The sequence below is a fragment of the Bactrocera tryoni genome, chromosome 2 (assembly GCF_016617805.1).
Source record: "Bactrocera tryoni isolate S06 chromosome 2, CSIRO_BtryS06_freeze2, whole genome shotgun sequence".
NCBI classification, from domain to species: domain Eukaryota; kingdom Metazoa; phylum Arthropoda; class Insecta; order Diptera; family Tephritidae; genus Bactrocera; species Bactrocera tryoni.
Genome location: NC_052500.1, coordinates 2,882,382 through 2,895,691, shown reverse-complemented (window position 1 = coordinate 2,895,691; position 13,310 = coordinate 2,882,382). Strand labels below are relative to the sequence as shown.

The window sequence follows — 13,310 nt, the reverse complement described above, 5'->3', positions numbered from 1 at the left end:
GGTATTTTCTTTCCCATAGCGCCGCAAATTGGCACGCATGCGCGCCTTTATTTCTGCAATTGCTCCCATGCCGCGGCCAGCTGCGTGCTGTTTGCTCGAGTTTTTAATTTCGCAAATTTGTTTGCTAATTACTTTCGCATAATAAACACGACAACACAACAACACGACTGTGTGTGTAATTTGCATTTATTATTTGCTTTGTTTCGCTGGCATTGTTGGCGTTGCAGCGCCGCTTTTGTTTGCAGACACACGCACACACACTCATACACATGCGTGTCATTATGGGTATTATATTGCATAATATGAAATAATTACAAATTAATAAAATATGCTGCTCATGTTTATGGCTAATTTGGTTTCTAGTGGCTTTTGAACCGCATTGTGATATCGAATTTGCTGCCCGAATACTTTTATTGGCATTGCGTTGATTTGAAATTGCCAACGAATTTTTGTTTTGATAACCTGTTCGAGCTGTGTGTGAGTTTTCAAAATGCTTATGTTGCAAATATCTAACTTAATTTAGAGAAAACTCCGCTGAGAATGTTGCGGACGGAATGTGCGACGGGCTCACAAAGGCTGCGAGCATATCAATTAAACGGAAAATTTAAAGTATTGGCTCTGCTCAGCAAAAATAAACCATTTTGGTTTTAAATAACTAATTAAAATTGATTTAGTTTCAGATTTCCACAGCTTTGTGTTGTGAGGGCCAAAGGAGAGAATGCTGGTAGGGTTGCTGTCGCACACAGTGGGTGGCGCTTAAGTATTTTGTAGCTTGATATTAGCGTTTACACTGAACAGTTATATAGTCTAAAGATATGTCGTGTTGGCATATGGAAGTGAACTATAGGTAAGTGAATTTTGAATTCTCTCTAGTGATCTCACAAGTACACTGGTAATTTTAAGGTTAGACTTTGGTAAGTAAATATATTGGATAGAATACCCAAAATTATGCGATAATGATTTACAGACAACAGTTTGTATCATATGAAAGTATTTTTAAGATTTTTAAACTATATGTATATAACGGATTGAAATCCGCGTGACTGTCTTGATGAGACTTGATACACATTTTCCCTTGCACCCAAGAAGGGTTTGTATTGCAGATGGACCAAATCGGACCATTGCCACGCCCACAAAACGCCATTAATCGAAAACCTATAAATCGCTTTAACTACTCCAAGCTCCACAATAAGATACAAGGTTGTTATTTATTACCCCGCCCTATAACAAGTTTAATGTACGTATCTCCTAAACCTTTCAAGCTACAATAACGAAATTCCCTGAGGGCATATCTTTTAAGCATCCCTACTCATTCTGAAAAAATGGACGAATTTGCACACTCTCCATATAACGGTTGTTGCCTATATGTAAAAAATGTGTTAAATCCGATCAATAATTCCTTTAGCCCTCATATACCTAATAGACAAGTTTTCGAACTTCCGCTTGACTGTGTACCTTATATATCGGCTAGTATTTGGGATATCTTAATAAAAATTAAATCGCTTGTTTTTCCAATAACTGTGCAGCTTTCCTATATAACTAACAACTATTTTGCTCATGGCTTTGATCGTGGCGACTTGCAAGAGTATGAAATGTTCGGTTACACACGAACTTAGCCCTTCTTTATCTGGTTTATCTTAAGGCTGTTTCTATGAATTACTTTCGAAAGAGAGATAAATTTATGTGGCAAATGCGTTCAATTCTACATAAAAGAAATGGAATCAGACTTTCAATGCACAGCTAATCCATTTTCTCTGTATACTCGCTTTATATACGTAGAACCGATTGGTTTTTTTCTTTATACCTCAGATAGCCTTTACCTAATTGGGTCAATAAAAACTCATTAGAACCCATAAAGAGTACATTCGAAAGAATGTCTGAACAATTACATGGTGCAATGTTTCTGAAAACTTTTTTCAAATGTCAGGACTATTGTTTTTGAAAATGCTGACAAAACCATTAATAAGCCCAAAAGTTTGTAGTTTTGGCTCTTCTGACATTTTTCCGAACCAAAGTGATATTTTTTCTATGCACTTTTCTCGAAAAAATCGATCAGCAAATTAATTTCAAGATCGAACGCGTAGAATAAATGATTACCTTTTCAGTAATTTACATCAAACTTGACGTTCTCTGTTATTTTTTCTACGAAAAAAAGTGGTGTCATTCAAAAAAATATATTTAAAATGCTTCAGATAACTATAGGGTGATCTTTTGCGAGGTTCCCTACTTTTTAAAGAAAAATCATAGAAACTTTAAATTTATTGGAGAACGTTTATCATCATTCAAAACAAAATTCTTGGGTATTTATTTTTTGAAAGTTATCTAAAATGTTGGCCGCGGCTACGCCTCAGATGGACCATCCATTGAGTGCAATTTTCGATTATTCATTCGAGCATTTTCCAAGGCTTGAATTGAAGCGGGATTTTTCGCATAGACTTTAGAATTTACATATTTCCACGGGAAAAAGTCTAATGGTGTGATATCGCACGATCTTCAAGGCCAATCGACGGTCCTATAACGTGAAATTATCTGCTCACTGAAGTGTTCTTTCAATTAACCTATTGATTAATGCGATGTGCCGCCGTATTGTTAAAATCAATTGTCATCGAGATGACGAGCTTAAATTTCAGGCATCAATTTGTCGATTTTCATGGCGCGATAATGGTTGCTATTGACGGTTACGTTCTCATCGGTATAAATTTGTTTGTTTACATATTCATTGAGCCAAAAATGAGACTCATCGGTGAACAAAATTTGGCTCGAAAACGTCGGATCTTCTTGGAACATTTCAAGAGTCCATAGATCGAAATGATGTCGATTGGGAAGATCGATCGGCCTTATTCCTTGCAAAAGCTGTATTTTGTTCGCTTTCAATTAAAGATCTCGATGTAAATGCGCCAAGTCGTTCTATACGTCACTCCGAGTTGCTGTGAAGGGCGCCGAATCGACTCTCCACGGCCTACGTGTACACTCTCAGCTACGGCTGTTATACTGCGTGCTGGACGTGGTATATTCGGTCGAATGTTGTGCAGTTAGTTGTAAAGTTGAGGGATTAGTAAACGCTGTTCAGACGTAAGTCTGTCCATGATGAAACGCCAAACAATACTAAATAACATGACAACTTGACACAATTTACGCGTGATCCGTCAAAAAAGTTATTGAAAAAGTACCTCTACTTGGATCATCCGTTATAAACTTTTATTTGCTTGTGTGAATATTTAAAAATTTTGAATAATAATTTGCACTTTTTACTTGCTGAATGAATGTAACTGTAATTAAGCGCTGAACGACAATGCAACTATTCCAATTGGTGAATAAGAAAAAACACCAAACAAATTAGTTATTTCATAGAATTTGTGGGGAAAATATTTAACTTTCCTAATTTTTTTCGAAAATTTTTTGCCGATAACCCAAAAATAGTGTAATCAGCGAGCGCAATCAGCTCTAAAATTTTATTATGTAATGTTTCCACTTCACATAATGGATTCATCACGACGCGGGCGCGCAAAAAAATTCGTATTGACATTTATTGCGCGAGCTGCGCTCATATTAAGAGTGCTCAACGCGCTAATTCGTGTTTAATAGACAACGCCGTAGTTAAACAACGAAAACCACTTCGCATCAATGCAAACACAAACACAAACACACTCGAGCGTGGGTGTGTGTGTGCAAGCGCGTGCATTAAGCAGGAAATCCCACTCATGCAGAGCGCGGCATACAGTGTGCGCAAAAAGTATGCACATCCATTTACACACATACACACTTGGCTTATTGATAAAAAAGAGGCGAATAAGTAGCTGCGTTTTTAGCATGTGGCAACCACAAAACCCACTAAATCAATATGTACACAGTGGTCAAGCATTTCAGCGCCGCCGCCAGCAATCGAAGTGAATTTGGCGCAACGCGAGTGGCAAGTCGATTTGGTTGCTGAATTTATTTTCATTTTGACTTTTGTATTTTGGCGCAAAAAATTGCAAATATAAGGAACGCAAAAATAATTGCATACTTTCGAGGGCGGCGGTGACAAGAGGGCAGGACTGTGGCTGCGGTTTGCAAGAGAAAAAAAAAACACACACACACAAAAAGCAACAACAACAAACCGAAGCATAAACAAGAATAAATGGCTGCAATAAGCCGGAAATGACCATATTTCGTGTTTGCTTATTGGGCAGCACTGTTTGCGCTGCGCTTAAAGTGCACACAGCTCTATGCAAATTGGCGGGTGGCGGCTAAGTACCCGTCAGCCCCCTCCCTGTGTTTGGAGTAGTTGTCCACATATCAAATGGCCTCGTAAATAATAGCGCAAACAACCAAAAGCAACAACAACAACAGCAATTGTGGAGCGGGCAGTAAAACCAATAAATATGAAATCATAAATAACATTGCGATTGTAATTGAAAACGGTCAAATGTTGTAAACAAATTTATGAATTTTAAACGCGCGCTTACACTCACACACACACACACACATGTATGTATGTATAGATAAACGTGGCGAAAACGCAACAAAGTCGTCAACGCTTCGGTTGGTTTGTTGTGCGCTAGTGTCACCCGCTCGCTAGTTAGCTGTTTGGTTTAAAGTAGACACCATAAAAAAAAAAAAAACAAAAATATGCCCTGCAGGAAAGTGTTGATTTCCTACTAGAGCTTCAAGTACCTCTAACAGCTTGGTTTCAGGCTATGGAGTTTTTAACATGCAATGCTCTAGGAAGCAATGACTTTTCCATCTTCCACTTACCTTCTCCATAGTTCCGAACTAGTTCAAAATGATCCAAAATGCGTCGGGTGGCAAAAATAAACGAATATTTAAATAACTGTAATCCTAGTCACCGCCGGGTAGTATCGAAATTTCGCTCCTCTGTAAACCATAAATAACTAATCACTTCGCTTAGCCCTTCAGGGCCTTACTGCCCCATTCAAATGCATACATAAGCCCATAACAACATCACCCCACCGACGCACACACCACCAAACATCTGTGTGAGCATTTTGAAGGACGTCCGCCTGGCGCTCTACTATTTCCATGGACTGCGGTCTGCGGTTGGCTTTGCGGAAATAACAATATAAAAGCAATGATTATGATTTGTTGTTGCTGTTGTGCCAATAAACATAGCGTTGAAGCGGTCTAATTGATTTTGACCATACAATCATACTCGCACACGCCCACTTACATGCACTCGTGTACGCGCCGCTTATTAGCACAAGTTGCCACACAGTTGCCGTTGAGTAGCTCAATCATCGAATATTTCGCTAAACACTTGAAACTGAGGTATTGCAAATAACGCGCATATAAATTGAATAAATTTTATTTAATTTGCAAATAATTTGATATTAATTGAAGTGATAATTTCCATTTTCGTTATATTTGCTACTAATTCACATACTTACAAAAATGTCTGTTAGAGTGCGTTTCCGGTGAGTGAACGCTGATTATAATCATTCTGAATAAAATATAATTATATTTTGGTGAATTTGGCACCACACGTTAGCTAGAATTTTTTAGAGACTGGCTGTAGTTATTTTTATGCGAAGTTGAACAGCTTCCAAAATATTCTATGTTCTATGTTTTATGTGCGGCATTCGATGTTCTTTGTACTTTGGTATATTTTCTACATTGTATTCTTTACATATACATTTATAGCCATATTCTACATATTCTACATATTTTATATTCTATGTTTTATACTCTGTATTATATGCATATTCCATATTCAATCTGTTTGAAAATAATCTATATTCAATATTCTACATCATTTCTGCTATAAACGACATTTGTTCTATGTATATTCTATGTTTTCTATGTTTAATATTTTATATTCAATGTTCTCTACTCTATTCTATATTTTATACTCTATGTTTTATAATATATATAATATTTTCTATAGTATTAATTCTTAATTTTTTATTTTTTATTTTTTATTTTGTGTTTTTTGTTCTATGTTTAATATTCTGTGTTCTATGTTCTATATTATATTTTCTATATTCTATGTTCTATGTATATTCTATATTCTATATGTATACCATATTTTTTACGTTTTTTCTTTTTAATTCCGCTACAAGTAAATATGATGGCAGCCATTTCACTGAATTTTGAATCTAATGCGCCATACAATATTTTTTAAATAGTTGCTCATACGCCATGCTTAACCACAACGTACTCATTATCGGGCCTGTTAGATAAATATACATATTTATGAGGCACATAAACTAAATCACAAGAAAGTTAAACATGTAGACAATTCTCGGCTTGCCGGCCGTTAGGGCCCCGCTTTTGGCTGTGTGTCAATGCAAATTCCGTTATCAGGCATACATACATATACATACATATGTACATAAGTGGGTATGTAAAGTGCAGCAAACGGACGTTGTTGTCGCAGCCCTTGCACTAAGAATTTAAAAAGTCAGTGAACTTTTGTGTGACCGTTTTTATGGACGCCGCTGTGAGCCATAAAATAAGCATAAACATGTACACGCACACACTCACACATACATACACGTCTGAATTCATTACGCTGCTTATATTTTGTTAAGCTGATTCGCCGCAAATTGCCACACTAAAACTTTGTTAGTATCTATCATTTATTTTTAAGTTGCACGTCGCGCCCCAGAGTCGCGTACAGCGGACACAAGACTGCCGTCCCATGTGTGTGTGTGAGTGTGGGCACTGTAGCTTGTCTGCTGATTTGGTGGCGCTTTTATCTATTTGCATTTGGCGCTGCGGCTTCGTGTACACGCCGGCGATTTGCTTGGCCCACTTGCAACGAGTTGCATGCACCAAAATGTCTGTCTCTGTGTAATGAGAAATTTCCAGAAATGCTTCTGTGGCTGCATGTGTTTGGCTGGGGTCACACACAGCCAGGGCATAAAGATAAGCGCGCGCGCAATGCCACAATAATAACAGTAAAAATCACTAACAACAGTGGCAACATAAACTAAAGCAACAAAGCAACACTATGTGCCACATGAAGTTTGAAATGGCGCAATTCCAAGTATTTTCGTTCTTATTGCCACTTCTGGAATTTGCCCCATTTCGCTTTCTTTGCGGCCAACTATCTCGCCAAGTTTGCGTGCCCCTCTGTGTATGTGTGTGTGCGTGGCATATACAATATATAGCTGTAACCAAAACGCAAAATAGTAATTTGTGTTGTTGTTAATGCTTAGATTTCACTATCTCCCTGTTCGCCGCTTCATTCCGCCGCCGCCCTCCGTAATGGCATGCGTCCGTGCCACATTGTGGCAGCTTTCATCTAATCGTCGAGGAAATTAACACATTCAACGCTGCAAACATCAGCGCCGCCAACGATAGCAACCCGTCCAGACAGCACACTGCATGCTCTGCCATTACAAACAACAACCGAAGTTCTAATTGTGCAGTGTGCAAACTGACACCCACACACTCACACACACAGACTCGCATTGCTTGTGGATATATTTGCGCTCGGTCGAGTGGCAGCGGCCGCGCGGCGGTGGCAAGTTTTCCATTTAGGATTTATGAGCTCCAGCGACTTGCCATCGAAAGTTTGCACTTTGCGAGCAGCGCAGTCGGCGCTGACCACATAACGGCCCATAAGACTGCTGCCGACTGCTGTTGGCTGTTTACAATTTGTAAATGTACCGTAATGAAACACCATGCTACAGCGAAGACTGCCTTGCAATGAACCCACGTTCTCGTTGGCGTGCAAACGGAGGAGCGCGTGGGGAAAAGTTGCGCTGATCGCTGAGTTTGCGTCGCTTGTCTAGGTTGCACGGCTGCATGTCTCTGCGCCACGGTACAATGTTGGTTAATTTGCGTTTGCATTTTCATTAGACAAACTTACGACACACACACACGTATGTGTGTTTGTGTGTGTGCGCTTGCGTATCGTCGGCCAGTCGCCGGCTGCTCTAATTCAATCGCGGCACGCAAATGATAGTGAAGCATAGTTTTTGGGGCCAACTTCAATTACTCACATTTGTCAGTCAACAATCTGGGTGTTTCGCTGTGAATGTTAAATTGTATGGTGGTTAGGAATGTAATTTGGAAATCAGCTTTCATATTTGTTTTGAATATTTAAGCATTTCTAGAGTAATGTTGTTCGCAAGCGCGAAGTTACAAAACCACAGAGAATTTGATGCACTGAAATTGTATAGGTGAATATGTGCTTATACTTATACTCGTATGTGGAAGGCTGACAAAAAGCCGTGGACTGAAGACTCAGAGTTCAGCGCTGAGCTCGTTAACTGTGCGCTCAAAGTTAGTTAAGAATTGACCTACCTCAATAGAAATAGCATCAAGCTACTTCATCATCAGATTCGTTTGGATGCATGGTACAGGATTGCTGTCAATTGTAAAGCCAATGAGCTAATCAGACCATGGTACCTTTGTCCGCTCTCATCGGGATGGGGCAGAGTTGGATTTTCATTGGCGTCTAGCATTCATTGAACCTCGTGTGTGTTTAGCAGATGCTGGTTGACGACGAGTTTCATTATCATTGTGAGGTCCTTCTGGTCTTTAGTAGAACTCAAGAGATCTACTGCACTACTTGCTCTGAGTAAAGTTCATCTTGCCGCAACTCGTAGTTCTGACCAATAGTTCTGTGCATTCAGCCGATAAGGCGAAAAATCTTTTCACATGCTAGTTGTCAAAGGTGTATGGAGCGTGGGGCAGCCATTCAGGCATTTTTCCTCCATTTTCCAGCCACTGCAAGACTAAGGCTGGAACATCTCGGTAATCTTACCATCGAACCAGAAACATAGCAGGAGCTGGCATTAGCCTTCAAGAAATGTATTAAAGTTTTATCCATTTGTGAGAGTCTTCTGATTCAGTATAAAAAATGATCCAGCATAAAAGACTGTTTAGGACCGGCGTTCCAAGTGAGAGTAAGATCGAACTCTTAACTTAACCCAACTATTCAATGGTTCGCCAACCCTCACTAGATATCGTTACCCCAAGACGCCAGCCTGGAGCCATCACCCAGTATAGGACTTTTTAGGTACCACAATGGACCAGCGTTCCAACTGAGATACTTGGTAAGATCGATCACTTAACTTAACCTAACTCTTCAATGGTTCTTCAACCCTCAACTAGATTTCGTCGCCCCAAAGAGGCTACCTGGAGCCATAATCCAGTATAAAAGAGTTTTTAGGTATCACAACGGACCCGGGTTTCAAGTGAGATACCCGGTAAGATTCAGTTCTTAACTTAACCAAACTCTTCATTGTTTCTCCAGTTCTCAACTAGATTTCGTCACTCCAAGAAGACTGTCTGGGACCATATCGTCAATAAATGGTTTTGGAATTATCCATTGAAATTTAAATATTGATTATTAGTTAACAAAGTTATCTGAGAAACAATTTGTTTAAAGTCATGTTCAAGGTCTGGTTATCAAGTTCTTGTGTTCTAGTACTAAGGCTCAGAAGAGTGGTTTAGCGAGAAACTTCGCACTGCAACTTCAATTTAAAAATAAGTTGTAAATCAGTATCAGAAACGATTGGAATGAAAATTCCAACAGTTACTAAGTAAATAAGTAATAAAAAAATGGAAAATTGTAATCAAAATCCGAACAGCAATTGCGAATGCGCTAATGTAGATCTGGAAACCGTTATAAATAGCCTTGCTGTTTGCATTTCATAAAAAGCACGTTCGGTGCGATGGCAATTTTCAGTTGCTGTGGCTGTTAGTAAATTCGCGTAAAATCAGTAATGGGGAATCTCGCACATTGCCATATTGCGCAAATAAATTCGAATGTGATTGTCCGATTGCAACGCTGCAGTTGCTTTCGCTCGCATTGTTGGCGCTATTGATGACTGTGTTGCTGATTACTGTTGCTGTTCCCATTACACAGTGCATGGCTATAGCGTTGATGTCAAAAATCACTACTACAGGCAGTGGCCAACAAACTAGAGCGCAGTGATTTTCGATTGAAACTCAACTCGGCTAAGCAAATGCTCAAACGGAGCAATTATTAGCTGCTGTCGAGTGAATGTAGTTGCATTGCTTTCTCATTAAGGCAATTTTTTACTTTTCGTTTCCAAATGTTCATGATTCTCTGGCCAATACTGTCGTTTATACATTCATGTTCGTACTTATCGTTTGCTGTTTACAATAGAACTAGTTCACATCCGATTTGGCAGTTTGCTTTGCTGTATCATTCCAGCGGCACCAGCAACAGTCTGCACATATACCTATATACAAATATGCACACACATACATACATACATACTTATGTGCGTATCTAGATGTTTGGTTAGTTGGTCACATGCGCCGTCGCCATTAATATCGCCGGCTGCCAAAGGGAACTGTTGCTTGCGCGCTTTAATGGCGTTTGCACTTAGTTGTGGTTGTTGTTGTTGTTGTGCCATGTATATAGTTTTATATATATTTTATGGCTTTTATTGTTGTGCTTATCATTATGGTTTCTTGTGCGAATGTCGTGTGCTTGATGGCGGGGGTGTGTGTGTACACGTAGATTATTACAATTACAAATGGCAATTGCCAATATCTTCGCACTTCGTAAACACTTCATTGCTTTTGTTGTTGTTTTTTATTATTCTTGTTAGTGTTGGCTTTGCTGTTGTTGCCAGCAATGTGCTCAACATTAGTTTTAAGGAGCAACTAGTTTGATTGTACTCCGTTTTTTCCGCTTATAGACGAGTGGGGAAGAGGGTTGGTGGTTAGGGCACCCTCCACTTCGGCCATAATCAAAGCGCGTCGATCGTATAAAATGCAATTGCGTGGTAAATAAGCGCGTCAATGCATTACAAAATCCAATTATTTGTTTACAAATGTAGCTTGGAGCCCAATTGGCGGAGGGAGAGTGCAAAAGGATTTAATATCAACTGCTAGGGTTTTAGCCGTCTGTAAACATAAACTTTTAAATAAAATAACGAAGCTACATATGTATAGCTACGAAGTGTTTCTATTTTTGGATGAATTTTGGAAGCTAGTCACGTAATCATGGGTCAAAACTCTAATTCCATAGAATTTTTGTGGTTTGGCGTATCTTTAAGATCTGCAATACGAAGTGCGTCTCTTCGAGAGAAGAAATAAATATTACCCAAGAAAAAACGTTAACTTAGGTTTCAACGAAGCATATACCCTTCGCAAATACAGACGATTCATGAACTTGATTTTGATCCTCCATGTTTCGTTAAGTTATCTTGTCAAATGAAAAACCTTTGGCATACAAGCCCTTTTACTGACCGTTCAGCTTGTATGATAGCTATATGCTATAGTGATCCGCTATCTGGTTCTGACAAATGAGCAGCTTATTGGAGAAAAAGCACGTGTTCAAAATTTCAGTTCGTTATCTCACTGTATTTTTTATTTATGAATTGTTGTGACTATCCTATCTTCTAAGTTGCATCAAACTGGACACAGTGTGCTAAATTTTGCCAAAGACGATTCAGTAGTTTAACTGTCCATGGCGGACAAACAACGTGACACGTACTTTTCATATATAATGATATTATAAGGTCTTCGACGTTACAAACTTCGTGGCAAACTTAATGTACACCCTTCAGGGTATAATAATTACATCGTGAAAGTTGCTGACATGAAATGCAAACCATTGTCTCTCCTTCCCCATATTACACAATAACTTTATAAGAAAATAGACCACATGTAAACTGAATTTCATAGTCTCATACTTACACCACACCATATTGACCAAACTACCGTTCACAAGCGCGTAAGCAAAAACCACTACGAGTTATGTGTTACGCTTAACCTTAATTTCAATTGTAAACTAATTCTAAGTATTTCGAGGTTTTTTTTATATTATGGAGAGGTCTCCCTGATGTTTGTTGTAAGTATTTCTTGCATGTAACTATTTGCATTAGAATTTAATTTCGAAGTTGGCAGTTACGCGGTTGAGAACGTGAAATTTAATGCGAGTGTTTTACCAGTAACTGGTACTACCTGGTAGTAGACAACCGTTACAAAGTTCATTCCATTTGCGGTGCATTTGACTACATATTTAATTACAATGCGCCTATGAGGTGGAAAATATGCGCAATCACAAACGTCTGATAAAAACGCTTCTAACGAATTCTATTTAAGGCTGAGCGCAGAGTGAAAGCTCAAAGAAGCGCTAAGAAAGTCCAAAATCAGAAGAACCTTTTTTCGCACTATCTTCACTCAGCTGTTTATTTGTTGGAAGGTAGTTTATGGTATTAACCAAATAAGTAGATGGTTGATCAAAACACTGATTACTTATGGGTTAATTATCCTTTACTTATCCGTTACTTATAGGTTACTTATAGGTTGCTTATTGATTATTATCGCAGTTTTTGCCACTCGGTGAAAGGCTTTAATTCTAATGATCTTATTGGGTGTTGTCTTATAAAATTAGATCCTTGAATCGATTCTAAAGTCTGAAAAAGAGAATAAGGGCATGTCAATGGATATCAGTACAGCATCAATGAACATCCTAAATACCTAAAACTATGCCTTAGAAGATACCTCAATGAAACTATCTGAATGCAAATGCTTGAAACCTTGAAATGGTTCTCAGAAACTCTCAGCGCTAGCTTTGAGCAAGTTCAACGAAGGGGCTCAGGATGGCTGTTAATGAATTATTATAATTTCTCTATACCTTAAATACTTTTATACTGGCTGGTACACGTCCGTGGAGAATTCTTTAGTTCATGCATTCTCCATGGCGCCTTTAAGCAGATCGTTGCGCAGTAATCAAAGCACCTCTACAACATTCTACTTGATTTTATTGAATACTGCAACAACCGCGCCGGCACCCTCTACATTTGCAAGGGTCGAAGGGAGTGCACAGCTTATTGAAATTCGTCTGAGAGAAAGTCAGGAAAGCAACAAACAAACGTGGCTGCATACGCATCGTTTCATTGTTGTAATCGGCGCTTTTGCTCTGCCGTTTGACTGCGGATTTTGTTTGCGAATTCCATTTACGAAATGATTGGAATTTATGCTTTCAGATTACGATTGAACGACGGCATTGGCGGAGGGTAACTAAGTAGCGGTAAATGCGCACGTTGAACGTAAAGCGCTGAATGTTGAGTGGTGGACGACGGTGTACTGCTGCGTTTGCATGTATGTGTGCCGAACGGATGTTGTGTGGTTAACGGTCGGGAGGGGCGGTGTAGTTAAACGGCGGAAATCGCTGCACATGAAGCGTACAAGCGCTTTGAAAGCGGTGCTGCGGCCACAGTTAAAGACGGAATGAATTGTGGCGAACTGGGATTTGTTGCTGTTGCTCGTATGTACCGTAATGCTTGGCAGTTTCCAAACGCAGCTGATGTGCGCGCATGTAGCTGCTTATTTACCGCGATTGGCGAGCGAACAGTTGAATAGTCTCGACA

General features: G+C 39.2%; 1 protein-coding gene across 1 annotated transcript in view; it reads left to right on the top strand.

The window, feature by feature from the left end:
• The window catches only part of LOC120769437 (V-type proton ATPase catalytic subunit A-like), a 260,519-nt gene that overhangs the window by 97,219 nt on the left and 149,990 nt on the right, over window positions 1–13,310 (top strand). The window lies entirely within an intron of this gene.